General features: G+C 47.3%; 1 protein-coding gene across 1 annotated transcript in view; it reads right to left on the minus strand.

Annotated features, from left to right (window-relative positions):
* Positions 1 to 23,518, minus strand: part of NFASC (neurofascin) — a 181,044-nt gene that overhangs the window by 71,973 nt on the left and 85,553 nt on the right. The gene's annotated exons all lie outside the window — the stretch shown is intronic.

A 23,518-nucleotide genomic window follows, 5' to 3' on the forward strand; every position in this document is an offset into this window, starting at 1 on the left:
GTATGTTGTGTCCCTTTAGAGTTCACGGCAGTGCTGAAATGATGGCCCAGGAGAAGGGGATTCGAGGGGGTTGGTAGAAAGAGCAACATTATGAGAGCTCAACCTTTACATCCTCAAACACAAGAAATCATTCCAGAGCCTACAGAGGCAAGGGCTAAAACTGGCAGTCCTGGAGTGGGTCCTTAAGAAACAAAGCGTTTCCCTTCCCCTTGAGACACTAGATCAAGAATGGCCTACAGCTGACGCTCAAACAAGAGCTTTAAGATTGCTGAGCTTCTAAAACATGAGTCTGAAAAACTGGTCCAGCTTGTTGTTCTACCGTGGGGTCAAGTCAAACAGGACAACAGCAGAAGGTTTCCCCAGAACTCTTCCAGCTTTCCTGAACTAATAGTCACCTGTCAAAATGGATACATGGCTTTACTTCTGTTTCCTGTGGCAACAGCTTGAAGCCCGCTCTCCTCTGTACGCCCACCATCTCCCACCTGTCCTGATGGAGGGTCTAGAATGAGGAGCAGGGCTCCAGGGCTTCTCCTGGGAGACAAGGTCATGCTTCTGGAGACCTGGACACTGAGGCAGCGCCCTGTGCCGGGGTGTGGGGCAAGCTGGAGGATTCTGACTCAGATTTCAGCCATCTTTCCTGGAAGCTGGGCCCAGCACCAGCCTCCAACCTCAGGATATTTCTGGACTCCATCCCCTCCCTCCCTTCCCACTGCTCCCACCTTGGTTTTGGTCACCATCGTTTTATGCCAGTTACTGCAGGGAGACCTGAGTGGTCTCCCTGCTTCTACTTTTATCCCTCTGACTCATTCTCTATCCATAACTAGAGTGGTTACTTCTAAAGTTCAAATATAAATACTATGCCACTTCCCTATAGTCAAACTCACTAGCTCACTACTGCCCGTAAGTTAAGCGAAAGTCCTTGACATGGCTCAGGAGCCCTGAATGACACAGCCCCTCTGTAATATCACTCTCATCACCCCCATCCCTGTGTTCTGTGTTCAGAAATATGAGGCTTCTACCAGGTCTTTTCATGCACCACGCTCTGTAATGCTGATGGACATCTACACAGATTAATATCTGTCTAGAACACTCTTTGAATCTGCCTTCTCTCATTAGGATTTGCCAAGTATGTCTCCTGTGCCCCTTGTCTATAGCTCTGAACACCACTTATGTCCCCCTATTACAGCCCTTGTCACTTCGTATTCATTCCAAAAGCCACCCTGTATCCCCTATAAAAAGACTCTATAAGGGGAGGTGCTTTGTCTTTGAGCCTTGTCTTGGTCATTCCTAGACTCTAACATAGTGCCTAAAACATAGCAGGTCCTCAAAAATATGTGATAGATGGATGAAGATGGACAAATGACTGATGGAATAAACTACTTAGATCATGTATTCTTTAAAAACCTCATATTCCCCCAGAAAACCACCAGGGGGTACAGGAGAGCACAGGATTTGACCTGAGCAGCATATTGTGAAGGGAGAAATCAGAGGAGGAAAAGCGGCTCTCCTGACACAGGGATTGCACTCTGTGGGGGCGGGGTGGGGGACCCTCTAGCTAAAGGCATCCCAGGAGGTCTTTGGTTCTTCCTCATTACTCTCTAAGGTGGTCCTTACACTGTTTCAGGAAGTCTGCTGCCTCCTCTCCTTGACTCCCATACCTCTGAAGCCCCAACTCAGGTTACCCTGCTGAACCTTAGGGCTGAGAGAAGCCGCCCTGGTGGAAGAGTGTGTACCAGGGGGCAGAGCACCAGGGTGGATGGCTCCGGTCTTGGCTGCACTACATTCTTTTAAAGAGCTGCCAAGAAGACTGACTTCCAGACAAGATGGAGGTGTAGGTAGATACACTTTACCTCCTCACACAACCAAAAGAAGGACAACAAACTTAAAAACAAAAAATAACCAGAACTGCCAGAAAATTGAACTGTATGGAAGTCCAACAACCAAGGAGTAAAAGAAGAATCATTAATCCAGACTGGTATGAGGGGCGGAAATGGGCAGCTGGGGTGGAGAGGACGTGCAGCAAGGCAGTGGCTGGCAGTCTGGGCGGTCCCACATTTGCGTTAGGATAAAATGGGAGGAATAGCTGGGGAGCGAGACAGACCACACAATCCAGGGTTCCAGTGCAGGAAAAGAAAGCCTCAAAATCTTTGGCTGTAAACACCTGTGGGGAATGAGGCAGCAGGAGAAACTCCCTACCTCACAGGAGAGTCCGTTGGAGAGACCCACAGGTCCTAGAACATACACAAACCCATCCACTGGGAACCAGCACTAGAAGGGCCCAATTTACTTGTGGGTAGCGGGGGAAGTGACTGAGAGCCAGCCAAGAACTGAGCAACTGGCATTGTTCCCTCAAGTGACCTAGGTTGCCCTGCCCTGGGGAATACCTAAGGCTCCGCCCCTTCCAACATAACAGGCATCCTGAGACAAAGAAATGTGGCCCAAATGAAAGAACAGATCAAAGCTCCAAAAGTAGATATAAGTGTGAGAAGAAGATAGCCAACCTATCAGATGCACAGTTCAAAACACTGGTAATCAGAATGTTCACCGAATTGGTTGAGTATGGTTGCAAAATGGAGGAAAAAGTGAAGGTTATGCAAAGTGAAATAAAGAAAGATATACTGGTAACCAACAGTAAAGGGAAGGAAACTGGAACTCAAATCAATGATTGGGAGCAGAAGGAAGAGATAAACATTCAACAAGAACAGAATGAAGAAACAAGAATTCAAAAAAATGAAGACAGCTTAGGAACCTCTGGGACAACTTTAAACGTTCCAACATCCAAATCCTAGGGGTACCAGAAGGAGAAGAAGGAGAGTAAGAAATTGAAAACTTATTTGAAAAAATAATGAAAGAGAACTTCCCCAATCTGGCCAAGGAAATAGACTACCAGGAGATCCAGGAAGCTCAGAGAATCCCAAAGAAGTTGGACCAAGGAAGCACACACCAAGGCACATCATAATTCCATTATCCAAGATTAAAGATAAGAAGAGAATCTTCAAAGCAGCAAGAGAAAAGGAGACAGCTCCCTACTAAGGGGTTGCAGTAAGACTATCCGCTAATTTCTTAGAAGAAACCTTGCAGGCAAGAAGTGACTGGAAAGAAGTATTCAAAGTCATGAAAGGCAAGGACCTACACCCAAGATTACTCTATCCAGCAAAGCTATCATTTGGAATGGAAGGGCAGATGAAGTGTTTCCCAGACAAGGTAAAGTTAAAAGAGTTCATCATCACAAAGCCCTTATATGAAATGTTAAAGGGGCTTATGTAAGAAAAAGGTCAAAAACCATGAACAGTAAAATGACAACAAACACAACTATCAACAACTGACCATAAAAAAAAACAAAACCAAAACCAAAAACTAAGCAAACAACTAGAACAGGAACAGAATCACAGAAATGCAGATCAGGATAGGGGAGAATGGGGGAAAAGGTACAGGGAATAAGAAGCATTAATAGTAAGTACATAATATTTTATGACAGAGGGAGGTTAAGAATAGTATAGGAAATGGAGAAGCCAAAAAACTTATATGTATGACCCAGGGACATGAACTAAGAGTGGGGAATGCCGGTGGGGGGTGGGGGTGGTGCAGGGTGGAGGGGAATAAAGGAAGGAAAAAAATGGGACAACTGTAATAGTATAATCAATAAAATATGTGTGTGTGTGTGTATACATGTACATATAAAAATATATATATACATATATATATATGTATATATGAGCTGCCAAGCAGTAGGAATGATGGGAAAGAGAAGGATACTTTATTCTGGGAATCTTGGTGAGAAAAAGAAGCCAAAAGTTATTCATTAACTATAAACACATTGGTAGGGAAAATATCCCAATTATTCAGGGTGCTGTTAACTCACATTTTAAAAACACAGTAAAAAAGGAACATAGAGATAATCACACTTAGCTGTTTGACAATTCTCCCTGGAACCCTTTTTTCTACATGCCCTGACCAGGGATCGAACCCACAACCTTTTTGGTTTACGGGATGACACTCCAACCAACTAAGCCACTTGGCCAGGGCCCCAATAAAATCTTGAAAGTGAAGAGAATTTAAGAATTATTTAGCTTCATGTTTTTCATACGAGGAAACAAGAGCCCAAAAAGGGAAAGTGATTTGCTCCTGGTTACACAGCTGCTTAGTGGAAAAGCCAGGAAAAGAACCCAGTCCCCTGACTTCCAGTCCAGGCTTTCCCCACCTCACTTCCCTATCTCTCGATATGCAGGAAAGTTCCTGAGTAAAGTTACTATTTAAAAAAGAAATGTATTTTGGGGGAGTTGCTAAAAAATTAATTACCATATGACCCTGTATATCTACTCCTAGGCATATGCCCCAAAGAATTAAAAACAGGCTCTCAAACAAGTACATGTACACACACGCTCATACCAGTTTAATTCGTAACAGCCAAAAGGTGGGAACAGCCCAAACATCCATCAAGGGAAGAATAAATCAACAGATTGCAGTATATACATACCATGAAACATCACTCAGACAGAGGAAAAATGAAGTACTGATACGTGTGACAATGTGGATGAAACCCGAGGACACCATGCTCACCGAGAGAAGCCAGGCACAAAATGTGATGAATGATCCTATTTATATGAAATTTCCAAAACAGGTAAATCCAAAAGAGACAGAACACAGATTGCCAGTGACCAGAGGCCGAGGGGAGGGTGACGGGAACACACCGTAAGGGACAGGGTTTCCTTCTTCATTTATGATAACGTTTGGAACTAGATTGAGGTGATGGCTGCACACACTGTGAATATACTAAATACCCCGAGTTGTTCACTTAAAAATGGTTAATTTTATAATAAGTGAATTTTGCCTTAGTAATGAAGGAAAACACAGCATTGACCTCTAAAATGTGCTCATAAAGATAAAAGAAGTGGAGGATGAAGAGGGTGGGTTATTCCACATGGGCATATAGGCCCCTCAGCTTCCCAAGCCAGGTCTACGTAGCCTATTTTGGACATAGCTTGCAATCCTTCCTGGGCATTCTGAGGAAATTTCCATCCAAGTAAAAGGCAGGGGGAGTCAACAGCTGTCTGAGCCTGGTGTTCCAGGGCTGTGGGCAGAGAACCCATTGCAGAGTGGGGACTGAGATGTCCTGCCTGAAGGTGCCCCAACTCCACCAAGGCCGTAAGTTCCCTCATTCTGATAATGAGGGAGAAAGTGGTGAGAAAGGGGTTTCCAACTGAGAGTGATTAAGTTCACACTTCCAACCAAATCTTCTTGCACTATCATGTGGGATATATGTCCCAGTCATATAGCATCACATTCCTCTCCTGGCCCTTCCACCAACACAAGAGATTGTCACTAGGGGTGGAGAAGTATGACACGCAGTTGGGGCCAGAGGGGTCAAAGTTCTTCAAGGAGAATGCGATCTAACTGTGGAGCATCCTGGGGAGGAATAAGGAAAACCCCATACCCTGTGAGGGGGGCCAAGGCTGCAGAAAAGGGGGCCATGAAAGACGGTCTGGAATGCTGGAAGGGGTCAAATGTTTGTTTAGTTCTACAGGGACAAAAACTAGGACAAAATGGGAGGAAGTTCCAGAGAGGCAGGGGTTTCTCTGAGAGGCTGGGAAGAGTCGTCTAACAAACAGCCCACCCTACAATACCATTCATGAAAACAAACACTCTGCCAATACAATGTGTTTGAAGGATACTTTTATAGCAAATCAAACAGGTAAGAGGTAGAGTGTAAGGATATAAAATGCACTACAGAGGGGCCTACTGCAGGGAAAGAGAAGTGAAATAAAAAAAAAAACAGAAATCTTGTGTAGACTGATGGTGTACTATGAACTGGGGAATACAATTAATTCACTTTTTGTATATCTGAGGTCCCCTCCCTCAACCCCTTGTGTGAAAAGAAAAGAAAGGGGGAAAAAGGGAGACAGCAAGAGTGAATGGAGTCATGAACAAAAAATGTCCTGCCAAGTACAGTAGTGAGCTCATTGTTTCATAAAGAACCCGAGTGACATTTGGTCAGGTGCGTGGCTGATGACGTGCCCACACAGGAAGGAAACTGAATGCTTATCTGAATCACTTGGGCACTACTGAAATACACAGGTCACTGGACCCTCAAAGTTCCAGCCAGGGGCCAAATCAAGCCTGCAGATTAAGAAATAAATTGGGTAGAATTTGAATGCCCTGCAGCAGTGTCCAAACTTTTGGTGTCTCTGGGCCACACTGAAGAAGAAGTGTTGTCTTGGGCCACACATTAAATATATTATGACACATAATCACAAAAAAAAAATCTCATAATGTTTTATGTAAATTTATGATTTTGGGTTGGGCCGCATTCATAGCCATCCTGGGCCGCATGTGGGCTGAGGTTGGACACCCTGGAGAGCCTCCGTTATCTTACATGGGCATGCTTCTCACACTTAGGCAACTTCCCTGAACCCAAGGCCTTTAAAATTTGCAAGCCGATGAGAGATTCAAATGCAACATATCTGAGATGTGTCACAGAAAAGTTTATGTGAATTGGGTGATGATCAACCATTGGTGGGGACCAATGATAGCTTGTTAGTCAAGTCTGAGAGCATTGGCTGAGAAGCAAGATGGCCTAGGTTGGATCTTCTCCCCACTTCCAAGTTGAGGACCCTGTATTAAAACTTTAGAAGGTCTATATTTCTCATCTGAAAACTGCGAATAGTATAGCACCTACTGCAGAGGGCTGCTGTGATGACTTAGTATACAATTCCTGCAGGAAGCACTCAGCAAAGAGTAGAGGCTTAATAAGTGTTAGCTGTTGCCAGTGAGTAGGCTTTGAACTGGAAGGGATGAAGGAAGGTTCTGGCTATCTACAAGTCATGACCATAACAACAGCAAGTAGTAATAATTATCCATCCACAATCACAGCCCGCTTTTCTGTTTTCCTTTCTTTTGGGTCCTGGTTTGCTTTCTTTCCCCAGATTGGGGGGCCCCTGGTGTTGATTCTACAAGCTGTCCCTGGCAGATGGACGAGAGGCCCACAGCTAAGCAAGCTGTTGCCATTGGAGCTCCCCACATTCCCACAGCCCCACCCTGGGCAGGCTGCTCTGCTGGTCACAACACATTTGAAGTGATGGGGAGAAAAGACTGGTTGCATAGAGAATGGCTCAGCTGGCATCTCTACATCCCTGGAGAAGAACCCACTTTGGCCTTTGGGGTGGCAGTCAGCACACTATTCATTCACTTAGCAGACCTGGCTGCAGGTACTAGTCTAGAGAACACACATAGGGACAACAGAGTTCTTTGCTCTCACAGAGTTCACGTGCCAGTGGGGATGACAGGAAATAAACATTGACTTCTGGTCAAGATGGCAGCATAGGTAAACATGGCTCACTTCCTTGCACAATCACATCGAAATTATAACTAAAATATAGAATGACCACCACTCTGAACCATCAGAAATCGAGTTGAATGGAAGTTCGACAACAACAGAATCAAAGAAACCACATCCATTCAGACTGGTAAGAGGGGCGGAGAGGTGGAATGGATTGTCCCACATACATGTGTGGTGGATAAAAATTCAGGAGGGATATCTTGGGAATGAGGAGTCCCAGTCCCCTACCAGGACCCCCAGCTCAGGGTTCTAGTGCCAGGAAGATAAGTCCCCATAACTTCTGCCTGCAAAAATCAGCAAGGATTGAGTTGCCGGGAGAAACTTCTGGAGTCCCAAATGGTTCCCTTTAAAGATCCCACACATAGACTTCGATTCACTTCCTCTGAGCTTCAGCACCAGGGTAGCAGCTCGAAAGGCACCAGTGGCTTATAGGGAGATACTTAAGTGTCAGGCATCAGGGTGAGGGCTGGAGCACAGCTTTCTCCCAGAGAGAAAGACAGACAGAGGCCAATGGCCCTTTTCTGAACCCTCACCCTGACAGAGCCACAGAGCCAACAGGTAGGTGCCATATCTGAGATTCCATCAACCTGGCTAACACTGTTTGCTCCGCCCTGGAAATCCCCTGAGACTCTGTCCCACCCAACTTACAGGCCCACCCAAACTATTAAATGTGACTTTTCCATATGAATGGCTGGTCTTGATTCATGCTTTACAACTTTCTGAATCCTCTCAAACAAGCAATCACTGGCCTCAGTAAGCCCCAGCCCCTGTACCTCTTGCTAAGTGGCCCCAGGCCCCACACTAGCATCAGCCAGCCTAGATTCACAGCTTGGCTTTGCCTGGGTGTCTCCAAGCCCAGCACAAATAGCAGCCATCTCAGATTGCATCATAGCTCCTGCAGGGTGGTCCCAGGCAGAACACAGGTAGGGGCTGACCTTGGCCTGTACCACCTGGGAAACCCCAGGGCCAGTGCATCCAGTGGGCAGTTACACATCAGAGCACCACGACCCTGCCCCTGCAGAGGGCGGGGGTTCGTGGTCAGTGGTCTCAGCCAGTTCTTGCAGCTGACTGGCCTGGATAAATCCCTGCCATTGACCTGCCAACAGCAACGGAGGCTCAACTGCATGAGGAGGGTGTACTCAGCCCACTCGAAGAGTGCAACTCGAGTAACCAGCTTGGGTGATAGGGGAGGCTGTGCCACTGGACCCTACATGACACCTACCACATTAGGCCACTCTACCAAGACAGAGAGTTATAGCAGCTCTACCTAATACATAGAAACAAACACAGGGAGGCTGCCAAAATAAGAAGACAAAGAAACATGGCACAAATGAAAGAACAGATCAAAACTCCAGAAAAAGAACTAAACAAAATTGAGATAAGCAATCCATCAGATGCAGAGTTTAAAACAGTGGTTATAAGGATATTCAAAGAACTTAGTGAGGACCTCAAGAGCATAAAAAAGATCCAGTCAGAAATGAAGGATACACTAATTGAAATAAGGAACAATTTACAGGGAAACAACAGTAGAGTGGATGAAGCTGAGAAGCAAATCAATGATTTGGAAGATGAGGAATCAAAAAACCACCAATCAGAACAAGAAGAAAAAAGATCCGAAAAAAATGAGGATAGTGTAAGCAGCCTCCAGGACAACTTCAAGTGTTTCAACATTCGCATCATAGCAGTGCCAGAAGGAGAAGGAACAAGAAATTGGAGATCTACTTGAAAAAAATATTGAAAGAAAAATTCCCTAATTTGGTGAAGGAAATAGGCATACAAGTCCAGGAAGCACAGAGAGTCCCAAACAAGATGGATGCAAAGAGGCCCACTCCAAGACACATCATAATTAAAATGCCAAAGGTTAAAGGTAAAGAGAGAATCTTAAAAGCAACAAGAGAAAAGCAGTTACCTATAGGGGAGTTCCCATAAGACTATCAGCTGATTTCTCAAAACAAACTTTGCAGGCTAGCTGGATTGGCAAGAAATATTCAAAGTCATGAAAAGCAGGAACCTTCAGCCAAGATTGCTCTACCCAGCAAAGCTATCATTTAGAATCAAAGGGCAGATAAAGTGCTTCCCAGACAAGAAAAAGCTAAAGGAGCTCATCATCATCAAACCATTATTATATGAAATGTTAAACAGACTTATTTAAGAAAAAGATCAAAACTAGGAACCATAAAATGGCAATAAATATTTATCTATCAACAATTGAATCTAAAAAACAAGCTAAGCAAACAAGAACAGAGACAGAGTCATGGATACAGAGAGCATTTTGATGGTTGCCAGAAGGGGGAGGGGTGCAGGGGAATGGGTGAACAGTTGAGGGGATTAAGAAGTACAAATAAGTACTTATAGAATAGCCACGGGGATGTATAGTACAGCATAGAAAATGCAGTAGCTAAAGAACTTATACGCATGTCCCATGGACATGAACAATGGTGTAAGGATTGCCTGAAGGAGTGGGGGTGCTGGGTGGAGGAGGGTAAGGGGTAAAAATGGAGACAACTGTAATAGCATAATCAATAAAATACAATTTAAAATAATTGCACAAAGCCCTAGCTGGTGTGGCTCAGTGGACTGAGCACTGGCATGCAAACCAAAGGGTTGACGGTTCGATTCCCCGTGTAGGGCACATGCCTGGGTTGCGGGCCAGATCCTCAGCAGGGAGCGTGCGAGATGCAACCACACATTGATGTTTCTCTCCCTCTCTCTCTCCCTTCCTTTCTCTAAAAATAAATAAATAAAATCTTTTTAAAAAAAATGAACAAAAAACATCATGCAGCAATAGGTGCAATGAAGAACAACAGGATCCACTTAAACACAGATGTTTACAGCAGCCTTATTCATAATTGCCAAAACTTGGAAGCTACTGAGATGCCCTTCATAGGCAGATAGATAAATAAATAAACTTTGGTATATCCACATAATGGACTACTCAGCACTAAAAAGAAATGAGCTATCAAGCCATGAAAGACATAGTGGAAACTTAAATGCATATTACCAAATGAAAGAAGCCAATCTGAAAAGAGTACATACTGTATGATTCTGTCCAACATTCTGGAAAGGCAAAACTATAGAGACACTAAAAGACTGGTGGTTGCCAGGGGCTGGAGGAAGGAGGAATAAGCAGAGCACAGAGATTTTTAGGGCAGTGAAACATCTGTATGATACTACAATGCTGGATGCCTGTCATTATACATTTGTCCAAAGCCATAGAATGTACAACACCAAGAGTGAACCCTAATGTAAATTAGGGCCTCCAGGTGATAATCATTTGTCAATGTACATTTATCAGTTTAACAAGTGTACCACTCAGATGGGGATATAGACGATATGATGTGTGTGGGGGGGTGGGAGGATATGGGAAATCTCTGTACTTTCCCCTCAATTTTGCTAAAAGTGTTTTAAAAAATTAGGTCTATTAAAAAAGAAAAAAAAAAAGAAACCACAAGAGGGTGATATGACAAAGAAAGGTGAATGGTCAAGAAAAGCCTCTGCGAGCAGGTGGCACCTGACCAAGATCTAGATGGCAGGAAGGAGCCATTGTAAAGATGGGTCAGAAAAACATGCCAGGCAGGGACCAATGCTTGTGCAGAGGCCGGGGGACAGGAAGCAGACAGAGCGGAAGGAAGCTGGTGTGGCTGCAGTGGAGGCACATGGGGAAGACCTCCCAGAACAAGTCAAAGTCAGAGAGGGAGGGAGGCAAGGGCGGACTCACGGAGGGCTCTGAGGACCAACGGAAGGAGTTTAAATTGCATGCTAAGCAGGGTTGTAAGCAGTGCGTGACCTGATGAGGTCGGTCTGTAAAGACCACTCTGGCTGCTGTGAAGGGTGGGATGTAGGTGGGGACAGTGGAAGCAGGGAGGCCCTTTAGGAGGCTCTGCCGCCTCTAGGGTGAAGCCAGACCCTTAGCTTCCAAACCCAGAAATGTCACCACTGTTTCAGTGACGTCATTCAATGCAGCAGCATCCTGGCCACCCTGGGTTCCACACAGTTGTTCACAGTGATGAGGATGGAGCTGTAAGACAAGGTTGTGGGTTTGATCTCCGGTGAAGGCACAATACAAGAACCACCAATGAACACCTAAATAAGTGGAACAATAAATCAATCTTCCTCTCTAAAATCAATAAATAAAAATTTAAAAAGAATCTTTTAGTGCTGGGTTTTCACTTTGGGTCAGAGGAGCCCCGTAAATTCTAGGAAGTGCCTCAGGGCTTTGTCCAGGGGAGGGGGGGTTGGGAGGAAGGAGCAGGTGGGACTCTGGCACCTCCACCCCACTCTCACCAGAGCGGTTTCACAGTCCCTGCTTTTACATTGGGGTTTTGCCTAAAGTTTTATTTTGAAGAAAGGATTTTATTAGTAAAACAAAAAACTGAAAACCCTTGGGCAATGGTCTAAAGCTTCCAATGCTGAACCCTGCGCCCCATGGCAAGCACGCAACAGCAAGGCAGGGTGTGAGGAAGAGACACTCCGCTCTTCTTGTAAGGACACCAGTGCTATTGGATTAGGGTCCACTCTTATGACTTCATTTAACCTTAATCACCTCTTTGAAGGCTCTATTTCCATAGTCACATTGCAGGCTAGAGCTTCATCATAGGAATTCTGGGGATACAATTCAATTATAGTACCCATAATTTTCTTTGGAGAATTCATCTCTACCCCTTTTTCAGAGTGACCCTACCCTAGTTCCAGGGTTGGGATCTGATCAATTTAAGCCAATTACTATCCCCCACCCTCTCACCTCTATGACTGATTTAGGAACAGATATCTAATCCAGCATGAGGCAGTATGTTTTGGGGAGACTTTTGCTGAGACCCCTGGGAAAGTTTCCCCCTCTTCTGAAAGAGACCTGGTGAGGACCTCCCATAAGGAGAGAGGAAGGTAGGAGTAGGGGGTCTCCATGTGCAACATGAGGATGATCCAACACTGCGGAAGGCAGAGAAGAGACAGAGGAAGACTAGATCCTGCGTGTCACTGAGTTACTCCTAGAGCATTTCCCGAACCAAGCCCTACTTGTATACTTTTAAATTACATGTATATTCACATTAAAAGTTTCCTTTGATTTTTAATCCAGTTAAGAGGTGAATTTTCTATCACTTGCAACTGACAGTGCTATCAGAACCAGAAATGCCCCCAGGATGTTGGCTGCACACAGAAGCTTCCCGCTGTCTCCATTTTCCCTATAAAAAAAAAAAGTCCCTCCCCCCTCCAGCCTGCACCCAGCCCCACCCCTCCAGAGACCTGCCCTCGACCAACAACTCTGCTCTCTCCTGAACGGGCAAACTGCTCCACTGGCTCGGCAGAGAAACCTCTTCAACTTTCGTAACAAAACAAAAAGATTGTTCGCTGTATCCACAGCCTTGCTAATTATACCTGAAATGTATTCAAAGTTTGTTTTTTAAAGAGTGGTCCAGGCTTCTGACTTGACTTATTTAGCTCCCATTCACTCCTCATCCGACCACCCTCCAGACCTCCCAGTGGCCTCCTGCTGGCCACATCCAGTGCGCTTAGCTTTTATCCTGCCAGACCTGCTACGGGCATGAGCACCTGGTAACCACGCACTCCATCCACCCCTCCTAACGTTCCTCCCTGGCCTCTGAAACCGCACTCCGGGGCCTCCACCTCTCTCTGGCTCTTCCTACCTCCTTGGAGGCACTGGTCACACTTCTCCTGCTGGATCCTCTTCTCCTGCCTCCTGTTCCCAGTGTCTCTGTAGGGGTCCTGACCCTCCGCTCCTATTCTTCATCTCTGTTGGTGGTTCCTACCAAGTCATTTAAGCCAGATACGGGGAATCTCCCTGAAATTGCACCTCTTCCATACTCTGGCATCAGGGCACGTGGGCTGTCTCCTTCCCGGTGTCTCTCCTCCCCCCACCTTAATTCCCACCCATCTCACCTTTGATATGAATGACGGTCTTGTGGGCTCCTGCAGTAACTTCCCACTGGTCTCCTTCCAATCCATTTTCCATGGTGCTATTACAGTGATTTTTCTAAATCCCCATCTAAGCCTGCCAGTGCTCTGCTGAAAACTCTTTCATTATCACCCCATCAATCTGTTAAGATCAAATCCAAGCTCCCAAGTGTCTCATACAAGAGATCAGGCTCTTGCAGGCTGCTCCACACCCCCCAAACCTCCACACACACACTAAGTGCTTCCTAATTGAGTGACATGTCATTTTCCAAGCAAGCCACTTCACTTACTGCCTCCGAACTTTACACATGCCATCCTCTGTGCCTGAAAAGGTCTCCTCTCCTTGTCATGTGATTAATTCCTACTCAATTTTCAAAACACCGTTGTTCAGACATCTGCTCAGTGAAGCATTCGCTGTGGTCCCCCTGTGCTCACCCCACCCCAGCAGAGCTGAGAGTCCACCTCCACTGTCCCTTAAACCTGCCTCTAGACGTGGGGCACTCGGCACACCGTGGGGAAACCACACACTTAACCTAAGGCTTGGAGGCCTTTTATGTAAAGGGCTAGTGAGTGAATGTTGCATGCCTTGTGAGACACACAGTGTCTGTCACAACTACTGAACCTTAGCATTGTAAAGTGACAGCAGCCACGGACAACAGGTGGGCTTGAATACATTCCACTAAAACTTGGTTTACAAAGTGGAACGTGGTCTGGAAGTGACTCAGTTTGCTTACCAGTGGCTTAAACTTTCTCCCCCTTTGTAGAATCTTTGGGGCTCAACCAGGCCCTGATCATTCTCGTGTTCCCAGTGCCGGGCATGGTCCCTGGCAGGGAATATCTACAGAATGGAAGATCCAAGTAAATGTCTCAATCCTGCCACTCAAGTTTTGTAAATTACTTGCTTCCCAAGCCTTTTTTTTTTTAATATCAAAAATGAAAATAAATATTCCTCTTTTGCCTGCTTCAGATGGTGGCTGTGGAATCTAATGGACAATGCGCAGGAACATGAAGCATGCTACCAACGTACGCGTTTTTACTGTTCTTATTGTATTCCTTCCCGACGAGCCCAAGAGACTCCACTGCACACAGACCTTTATGCTTGCTCCAATAGCGGGTAAACCAAAGTCCGAGAGCGGGCCTGTGATCTGCCCAGCAGGTGGCTGGCCGGCAGGCCACTTGCTGCCCCACAGCATCCTCCTGCTCTGGAGTGAAGGGCGGGGGCGACCATGTCTCCTCTCACTGCCACTCCGCTCGCCTTCTCCCAGGTTCCAGATCCACAGCTGCCCTTGCGAGACAGAGTGTGAGTCAGACTTAACTGCCGCCAAGGCCTCCCTGGGATTTGAGGATAGTTTCCGGGTTGGAATCAACAGGATCTGATGACTGACTAGCAGTAGATAATGGGAAGGATGGCATCAAAATTTCTAGGTGGGGAAAGTGAATTAGGATGATGCTAATAATTGGCATAAAAATACAGACGGAGACTAAATCTGGTGGTGGGTGGGGTGCAGGGAGATCATAACCTTGGAACTCAATGTGTTCCGTTTGAAACACTCAGAGCACAAGCAAACGGTGCTGCAGGTCCTGCGAGGCTGTGTTCCTGAATTAATGCCTAAGGACACACCACCAGATGAATGCTACAAAGCCACACGCCAGCAATTAATTCTTGGAATAAACTCTCAGATGACTGAAATAGTACTACAAGAACCAACTAGGGAACAGTCGCACATCATGCCACAGGATACTGTGGGGGAGAAGAGAGATAATAAAAGCCCAACAGAACCAACACAAAACTCAGCCATTCTGCAAGACAAAAACAAAACACAAAAAAACACAGCAGGCCTTATGATAGTCAGAGCTGCCCGGAAGCAAGCTCTTCAGAAATCAGAGAGAGGAGCTGAAACAAAGAAGGAAATAAAGGCACATCAAAATAAGGAGGGGGAGGGCCAGGCGGGTGAGCGCTGAAGAGCTCAGACTATCCCACTGTGGGAAGACAGGCAAGCCGGCCCTCTGAGCGGGAACCCAGGACTCAGATGTAAGGTATTCCTCCAGTGGTGTTTCCAGTACAAACCTAAATGAACAGTTTCAAATGATTCATACATAAATGTGTACCAGAGTGGCACAGGTGACCATCTTACTAATCACATTCTCCCTCACTTTTCCTTTCTTTCTTGAAGAAAAGAGCAGTATGCGCTGCATGTGGCCGTCCTCTATCATATTTGGGCAGAAAAGGCGCTGGCCAACGATGCAAAGTTGACCGTTTCCGCATAGCACCGTGACCTGGTTCCAGCCTCGCACCCTCCCCAAACAGGCCATCTCCCCCTTGGCTCCGGCTTTGCCTAGGCTGGAAATGCCGGTCCCTTCCTTCTCTACAATGCAAGTTCCACTTCGCCAAGACCCTAAGCAGCGACCCCTCTGTCGCTGTCCCTGCTTTCCCACCGAAAGTAGACTGCAATTTCCCCCGTGTGCCCAGTGCGCCAACACGCTCTGTCCAGTGGTCATTTCTTCCTCCTGTGGGATTAGCTGTTCTCACGTCCATCTCTTGCCTCAGACCCTGAACTTCTTGAGGTCAGAGTCCATGTCTTGTCTCTCTCTGTAGTAAGAAAGTATAATAAATATTCATGGGATGAGTGAACAGCCATCTTATCAAAGACTTCCTATTACTGGCAGATACTTATCCTATCAACAGATCAGTATATTATAAATCCTTGGTTAATCTCCCATATGACAAAACTGTTGTTCCAGTATAAGCTTGAGTAATAAAAATACCAGTAATAACTTAAACTTACATCCTGACACAGACCATGGCCTTGCTCAGCAGACACGCTCATTGCCATTTTTTCTGAAATCCATCCCTCACTCGCCCTCAGGCCTTCCCATCTAATGCAGCCAGGGCCACCCCACCCTGCAGATTCTCAGAATTCACAGGGATTCACAGGGACTCAGCTGGTTCAAGCACTAGCCCCAGACCCGCTGTCACCTCCGTTCCCAGCCTCCCCTCCCCCTCACCCCGAGGGCTTCGATGAGCCTCCCTGGGTTCTAAAGTCCACTTGCAGAAGAGGGATTGTCCCAGGATTGGGGACTATAGGGGCCCTCCTCCCCCATTCCCTCCAGCCCTCTGACACCGCTGCCCCCTCCCTCGGTCGCTCATGCCAAGGAAGAAACGATGCAACAGATGCTGACCCGAGCCTGCTCCACCCCCTCCACTCACAGGCATCTGAAGGGCAGGGGGGTGGGTTTCCTAGGAAACTCGAAATGCCCTCTATTGAAGATCAATAGCCTGTCCCGAAGAGAAAGAATGCCGGGCAAGGAGGAGAAAGACAGAGGGAACTCTGGAAGAAGGCAAAATGAGAAGGAGAAGCAGCAGGGAGCTCCCTGGCTTCCCCTTCAGAGAGCGCCTGCCACGGAGCTACATCTCCCTTATCTTCCCTTCACCTCCGTGAAATGGCCCGTGTCTCAGCATCTTTAAGAAAGCCTGTCTGCCTATGCAGCCTTCCCACTTCTGCTTTTGAAGGCCCATATTGACACTGGAAGAGTCTCCAGGGCACAAGGACCTAGCAGCCTAAGAAAGCACTCACCAGCCTGCTTCTAGATCTCTGCCTCTCCCCATGCCCAGGAGAGAGACCCAGCTTTCTCGCCTGTGTAGGGTGGAACCAGTTGTCTTCTCAGATTTTCCAATGGCCAAGGAAACCTCATATATGGGGTTCAACTCCCCCTCCCCCCTCCTCCCTTCTAGGGGTTGGAAGGGGGTGGTCTCCATCTGCTCCGTGGCTGTGTTTCAGGCTTGGCTCCCTTTCACTGTCATGGGAAGAGATGAGGGAGGAGTGCGGGGCTGTGTGTTTAACCGTTGATAATGATCTGCTTGGTGGAGGAGGCAGGGGCTCCTGGCAGGCCTGGCTCCTCCCCTCCCTGTCCCAGCTACATTCGAGGAGGCCTCGGGGTCTCAGTGTGTCTGTGTGTGTGTGTGAGGGGGGGGGGGGGTTCGGGAGAACAATGGTATCAGATGGCCCTGATTCCCACCTGGGAAGCAGGTGGAGGGGGACACCTGGGCTTAGGATTAGTGATTTGGCTGAAAACAGCCGTTTCCTGCTCACCACCCAGGACCAATCTATAGGTTGAAACCGGAACCGCTTGGCTATTACATTGGGGGCAACGGGGTTGGGGGGGGGATGGGGAGGTAGGGGTGGGGGAGGAATAGAGAAGAAGAAAGGAGCAGAGACCTTTCCATCAAGGTGGTCACCATAAATGTCTAGTGTTTACACATGGCTCTCTAGGGGCACAAAACACTCACAGAGCGCCCTGGTATTAAAGGCACCAGGCGGCTGAGACACCCCAGGAAGGCTGCACCCATGGAGAAACCCCAGTCACTTCAAGGGTGGGAGGTGTATGCGTCTTGCTGCTATAGCATAACTGATGGAGACATTAAGCCGTAGAGCTTGGATGTAGAGACGCGCTGCATTCTTTTTCATAACGGCATCACGTGGGTCTACCACAGAGCTTTTAACCGTCTACTTGTAGTGGACTGTTAGGTTGTTTTCTTTATTCTTCCCCATTACAACAACTGTGCAATGCACATCCTTGTACATTTAGCCTGACACATGAAGGAAATGGGTTGTTGCATAACACAGTCTCTTTGACCCCTGGCCAACTGGCACCTGGGACATCTTATCCTGGCATAGCAAGGAAGCTTACAGCATACAGGTGGCCCGGTCTACAGCCTGGCCCTGCTGGCAGCCTGCCATATAGGGCCGCAGTAGCTGGGCACACTAGGAAGGACACTGTCATGCTATGATCCAGCCAGATGTCTAAAGTTCTTTGGTGCTGTGCATTTCCTCATTATTACTGCTTATTTGTTCATCCTTCGAGGGGCAGGACTAGAAAACTACATGGAATGAAAAGACTGTCAAATATAGTCAGTGTAGCTGCTGACTGGCTGAGCTAACATGCTGTGTGGGTAGGGGCTCGCATATCTCCGAATTTCCATTATTTAAGTTCACGTACTGGTCCCACTTGTGGTTAACTGAGTTCTTACCAGTCTCAGAGTCCTTATAAAGATTAGCAGGTAAAGATGATTGGAAAGGAAACAGAAGTTAACACATAGGGCATGTGGACAGCTTCCACTGGGAAGTCATCAGCGAAAACCGAGGTCTGAGAAGAGAAGCAGGAAGATACCCCCACTTTCTGGGTAACTCTGCCCTCTGGGAAGATGAGGAGCCCCACCTCTCCACAGCTCAGGGACCCAGCTTCTTCCTGTCTGGGCTCCCGGTCTTCTACCCTCAGGGAGAGTTTCACAGCAATTAGACACACATCTTTCTTCACAGCTGGAGAGAGAGGGTTGTCAACTTCCCCATCCCCTCTTCAATCAGGAGGAAAAGACACCGGGATAGCAGCAGCTGTCTCCCCAGGGCCTGTCCTTACAGAGAACTGGCTCAGAGGAGAGGAGGGGGAAGTGATCATCACTCTGTGTGGCAAGTCTCCAAGGGTGGGGCCCAAGATTCGGGAAGGGTAAGAAGGAGGGACCTGGGTGGGGCAGAAAGTGGAGACTGAAGGTAAATGGCCAGGTAGGGAGGCGTGGGTTTAGTATAAAAAGACTGAGGATTCCTCAAAAGTGAAACAGTTACCATATGACCCAGCAATTCCACTCCTGCACATATACCCAAAGACTGAAACCATATGTCCACATGAAAACTTGTACATGAGTGTTCATAACAGCCAAAAGAGCAAAACAACCCGTACGTCCATTGACTGATGAATAGATAAATAAAATGTGGTTTATCTATACATTGGAATGTTATTCAGCCATAAAAAGAATGAACAACTGATACCTGCTACAATATGTATGAACCTTAAAAACATGCTAAGTGAGAGAAGCCAGACACAAAAGACCACATATTGAATGATTCCCTTAATATAAAATGTGAGGAATAGGGCTGGGGGAAGACCAGCGTTGCTAATGGGTATGGGTTTTTTGAGGGGAGAAGGTAAAAAGAAAATGTTCTAAAATTGTAATGACGGGTGCCCTACTCTGTGAATATACTAAAAATCATTGAGTTGTACACTTGAAACAGGTGAATTGTATGATATGTGAATTATACCTCAATAAAGCTATTGCTTAAAATAACAAGAAAAAAAGAATTACATTAGGACTTGGAAGACTGTTACAAAAAGGAAAGTGAATTTCTTCCACTGTGACAGCCATTCAAGAGCAGCAGCAGTGGCCCTGAGCTACCTCCCGGCCAGGAGCCTCGACAGGGGCCACGAGAGGACTGAAGCCGTGAGCAAGCCCAGGCACAGCTGCCACAGGCGCGCCCCGAACGCCACGTTCGTGCGGGGCATGATCCGAGGTGTGCGCGCCATGCAGCGGCCCAGGACGTCCAAGCGGGGCCTGAAGTTCATCAAGAAAAGGGTGGAGATCTCAACTGTAATTGAACACTAAAAATAAAAAGATAGAGGAAAAAAAGGTAAGGGTGGGGACACACATCCCTACCGAGGGGAAGAGAGAGGCAGAGATGAGGAGGCAGCAGCAGCAGCCAAGAAGGACTGAGCCCATCCCCTCTTTAATCATTCACTTTTCTTTTCTCTCTGAGAAAGTGTAATGAGACCTTCTCAGAGAGAAAAGAAAAGTGAATGATTAAATTTATAAATGCAGTTTCAAATGCTCAAAGCAATTCATGAACTGAGTTTATTAATGGAATCAAACAAATGCTTGTTAAATTTTGAGATTTATGAAGAGAATTAAAAACATCTGTCAGTTGGAATGAAAATGTTTCAGGGTTTGTAACTTTAATATACCGAATATTGATTTAAAAAAATAAAAGACCTAGGGCTAAGTTCTTGCACACCATCTTGAGTAAGTGACAAACTGTACATTTCAGAATGCCGCAGAAGGAACAGCCTGAAACCACAATCTCTGTCCCTCAGTATCTTTCCTAAAGAAAGACACCTGTACAAATCCCCAGCCATCTTTCTGTCAAACGCAGCTTCCTCGCCCCAGGCACTGACCAAGGGGTTCCCCGGCTCCCTGAATGGGGTGTCCATTTAGAATAGAGTCTAGGCCACTGTCCATCTGCTCACTATGTCGCTCATGTTAAGCTGCTTACTCCAAGCTCTATTTGTGGGATTCCAAACCTGGTTTCAACAGACTAAGGTTCTAAAGTCATTTGAAAACCACATACTGAACTAAAGCAGGAAAAAAAATAATAAAGGGCAAGACAACAGGAGAAGCTTGGGGTGGGGAAAAGAGAGATGACCTTCACCCCTTAACCAGACTATGATCTTCCTGAAAATGTCTTCTACCTTTTTTCTCTGCCCTTCACAGGAGCAACTGCCAAAGCAAAGCAGAACACAGCTGGGCTCAGCAACGGTGAACAACAAACTAGCGAGGAAACTGCACAGGCCAGGGGAAGCACATAGACATGGATTCAGAGATGTAGCTTCAAGAGGAAGTGATGCACAATCCCTCTGGATCACGTAAAGGGCATGGACGTGGAGCCACATGCCTGAGCTCTAACTCCTCTTTAGCCGTTTACCTGCCATGTAGTTTTCAGCAATTTGTTTACTCTCTTAGAGCCTCAGTTTTCTGGTCTGTGAGTAGGATAGATATACTTACTACAAAGTGGCTGTGACAATTACTAATTAAACAAATTAAATGCTAATGCATTTTAGTTTTTGAATTAATTCATTTTAATGAATGGGTGTGTGTGTGTGTGTGTGTGTGTGTGTGTATCATCTAACACAAGACCTGAAACAAACTTGGCATCAGAAACCACTGGCCCTTTCTCCTTTCCCCCAAGTTACAGCCACTGTATTGCTTTGCTAAATGGCTTTGGACAAGATTGGCTTTCAAATCTCCAAGTCCACTTTGTAGATCTACAAAGTATACAATGTCTGTGCAAACAACCACATGCTGGCTCTGTGACCAAGGAGTTATTATTTACTCTTAGAGCCAACGTGTAGTTATCTGCAGAGGCACCATAGAGAAAGGGAGTCTCCTGCAAGATCCCCGACCAGCCAAAGCAGCACTGGGCTCCCCTCTCCCCTGCTTCTGGCAGGGTCTACTGAACCAAAGCCCTCTGCACTCCTGAAGACCCTCACCCCTTATTCATGCCGGCTTCTTCCACAGATGCCCCATGACCCATGACATCGAATGCACTTGGCTGGAGTTGGCCCTGTAGAGGAAACTGGGTCAGTTCTTCAGAGCTGACATCTATCCTGCCAGCAATATTGGTCTAGTTGCTGATAGTTCCAGGAGAGCAAATCCCCAGTTGCATTTTTAAATTCCTCTCTGACATGATAAGGGGGCACAGGGAGGAGAGGACTAAGACAGCAGGAGGGAGCAGCATCTGTTCCTCCTCTCCTCCCTCCAGCCCTCTGCATTTACATCCAACACAGACCTCGGTCTGGATCCAACTGCCATCCTGGCAGGCTGCTCCAGGCTGGAGGAGATGTGAAAATACAGGAGCCTGGAGGAGGGGAGGTGGAACAGGCAGGGGAAGGTTGTTTCCTGCATTATAAGATGCACCATTTGTCTAGGAGTCTGGTGCGAAGTGCTGGCAGCGCCGATGCTTACACCAGACAATGTCGGCTCCCACGGTGCAGAGGACGGCTTTGTGTCATATGCCCTGAGTGAGCATGCAGACGGGCCTCCCTTTACTACCGTCTGTGGTCCTCTCATGAGAAACCGAAACTCAGAGTTGTGACATGCTGTCCCGAACCCAAGACCGCAGCCTCCAGTAAAAAGATGGGTTTACTGGGGCAGCAGGAAAGGCTGAGAGCAGTGAATCACTTCAGCGGAAACGAGGGGATAACGCCAGCTCTTAAGGGGAATAGATTTCATGGCTGCCACCCGCATCCCCTTCCCTAGTCCTGCAGCTCTTAGCGCTGCCCGGAGGAGGGGGCCAAGCACAGGTGCTGCCACAGGGGCCTGGGCGGGGGGTGGGAAGCAATACAGACCATTCCTAATGCAGCTCCAAGGGCCTGCCCCCCACCGACCCACAGCTGTGTGTCCTGAGCCCATGTTGCCCGTGATGGCCTGTTGTGATGTTCCTGGAGAAGAGAGGCCCATATTCTCACCAACAGGCAGGAGGGCTTAGGAGTGGGAGTGTAATTAACCAAATGGATCCACTCAGGAAATTGGAGGCCTGGGGACACTGGTCCTCACCTCAGATTGCCCCCAATATTCCAGAGGGCAGGTGTTGAGCCAGTGAGGACCCGGTGCTGAAGCACCGGGGGTGGGGAGCGGAGAGGGGGAGAGATGAGTCTGTGTGCAGGAAGGTGCTTCTCCGGAGCTGGGGAGCAGATGCCTGGGGCAGCTCCAGATGGCTGTGGCCTCCTCGGAACAAAAGGACAAGAGCCAGAGGGAAGGAGGGCCACTAAATGGAGGACTTCCTTTTATGAGGCTTCCTAAATGGAGGGGCAAAATCAGAGCCTCACCTGGAAGCTGCTGGAGGCTTGCTCAGAAAGTAGTGCAGATTCCAGGGAGACTTGAAACAAGCCACTTGCGTTGCAGCCCAAGCCCAAATGGTCAGCTGTGCAGGGCCCATGGCGGGGCTGTGGGATTTGAATTCAGGTGCTGCACTTGCTTAGATATGGCGCTTTGAGCACGTTCCTAGTGTTTCTGTATTTCTGTCACCAGGAAAATGTGGGTAACGATGGGCCCTATTTCACTGGGTTGTTGTAAGGAGGATTAAAAGGAACAGGCACGCCGAGTATAGCGCAAATGGCCTGGCCATGGGGCACAGCCAAAATGTTGATTATTATAACGATGATGAGTATGATCCTCCGAAGAAACCCAGATCAGCTCGCCTTCTCTCAGAACTCCCCAAAAAGCCGTTCTGTCCCTACTCTTGGGTGTCCTCTGCTCTCTTCTTTAAAGGTTTCCCTGCGTCTGTGCAAGTCCTCCGCCCTCACGATGCGTGGGTGCCTCGGACCCGAGGAGGCAGTGTGCTGTCGCAGCAGAGAGAACAGCCCGCCACTCGCGGCCTCTGAGTTCTCCTGCGGCCTCTGTGGCTAATTAACTCTGTGAACCTTGGAGAAACAGCCTTTGAGCCCCAGTTTATTCATCAGTCAAGCAGGAATGACACCAGCCTTTCTGCCAGCACAGACTGGTCATGAAAGGGAAATGACACAACGCAAATGGACATGTTGTAAAAATAAAGCTCTGAACCACTACTAGGGTTTGCTTATTAGATTAACATGCCCAGACGTGCGAAGGTGGGACAAGTCTGCTCTGCATCAGGTGGGACACAGCAAGGCGGGACTCCAGCTGCCAGCAGG

The sequence above is a fragment of the Pteronotus mesoamericanus genome, unplaced genomic scaffold (assembly GCF_021234165.1).
Source record: "Pteronotus mesoamericanus isolate MK-2021 breed Mesoamerican mustached bat unplaced genomic scaffold, CSHL_Meso_final scaffold_705, whole genome shotgun sequence".
Taxonomy (NCBI): Eukaryota; Metazoa; Chordata; class Mammalia; order Chiroptera; family Mormoopidae; genus Pteronotus; species Pteronotus mesoamericanus.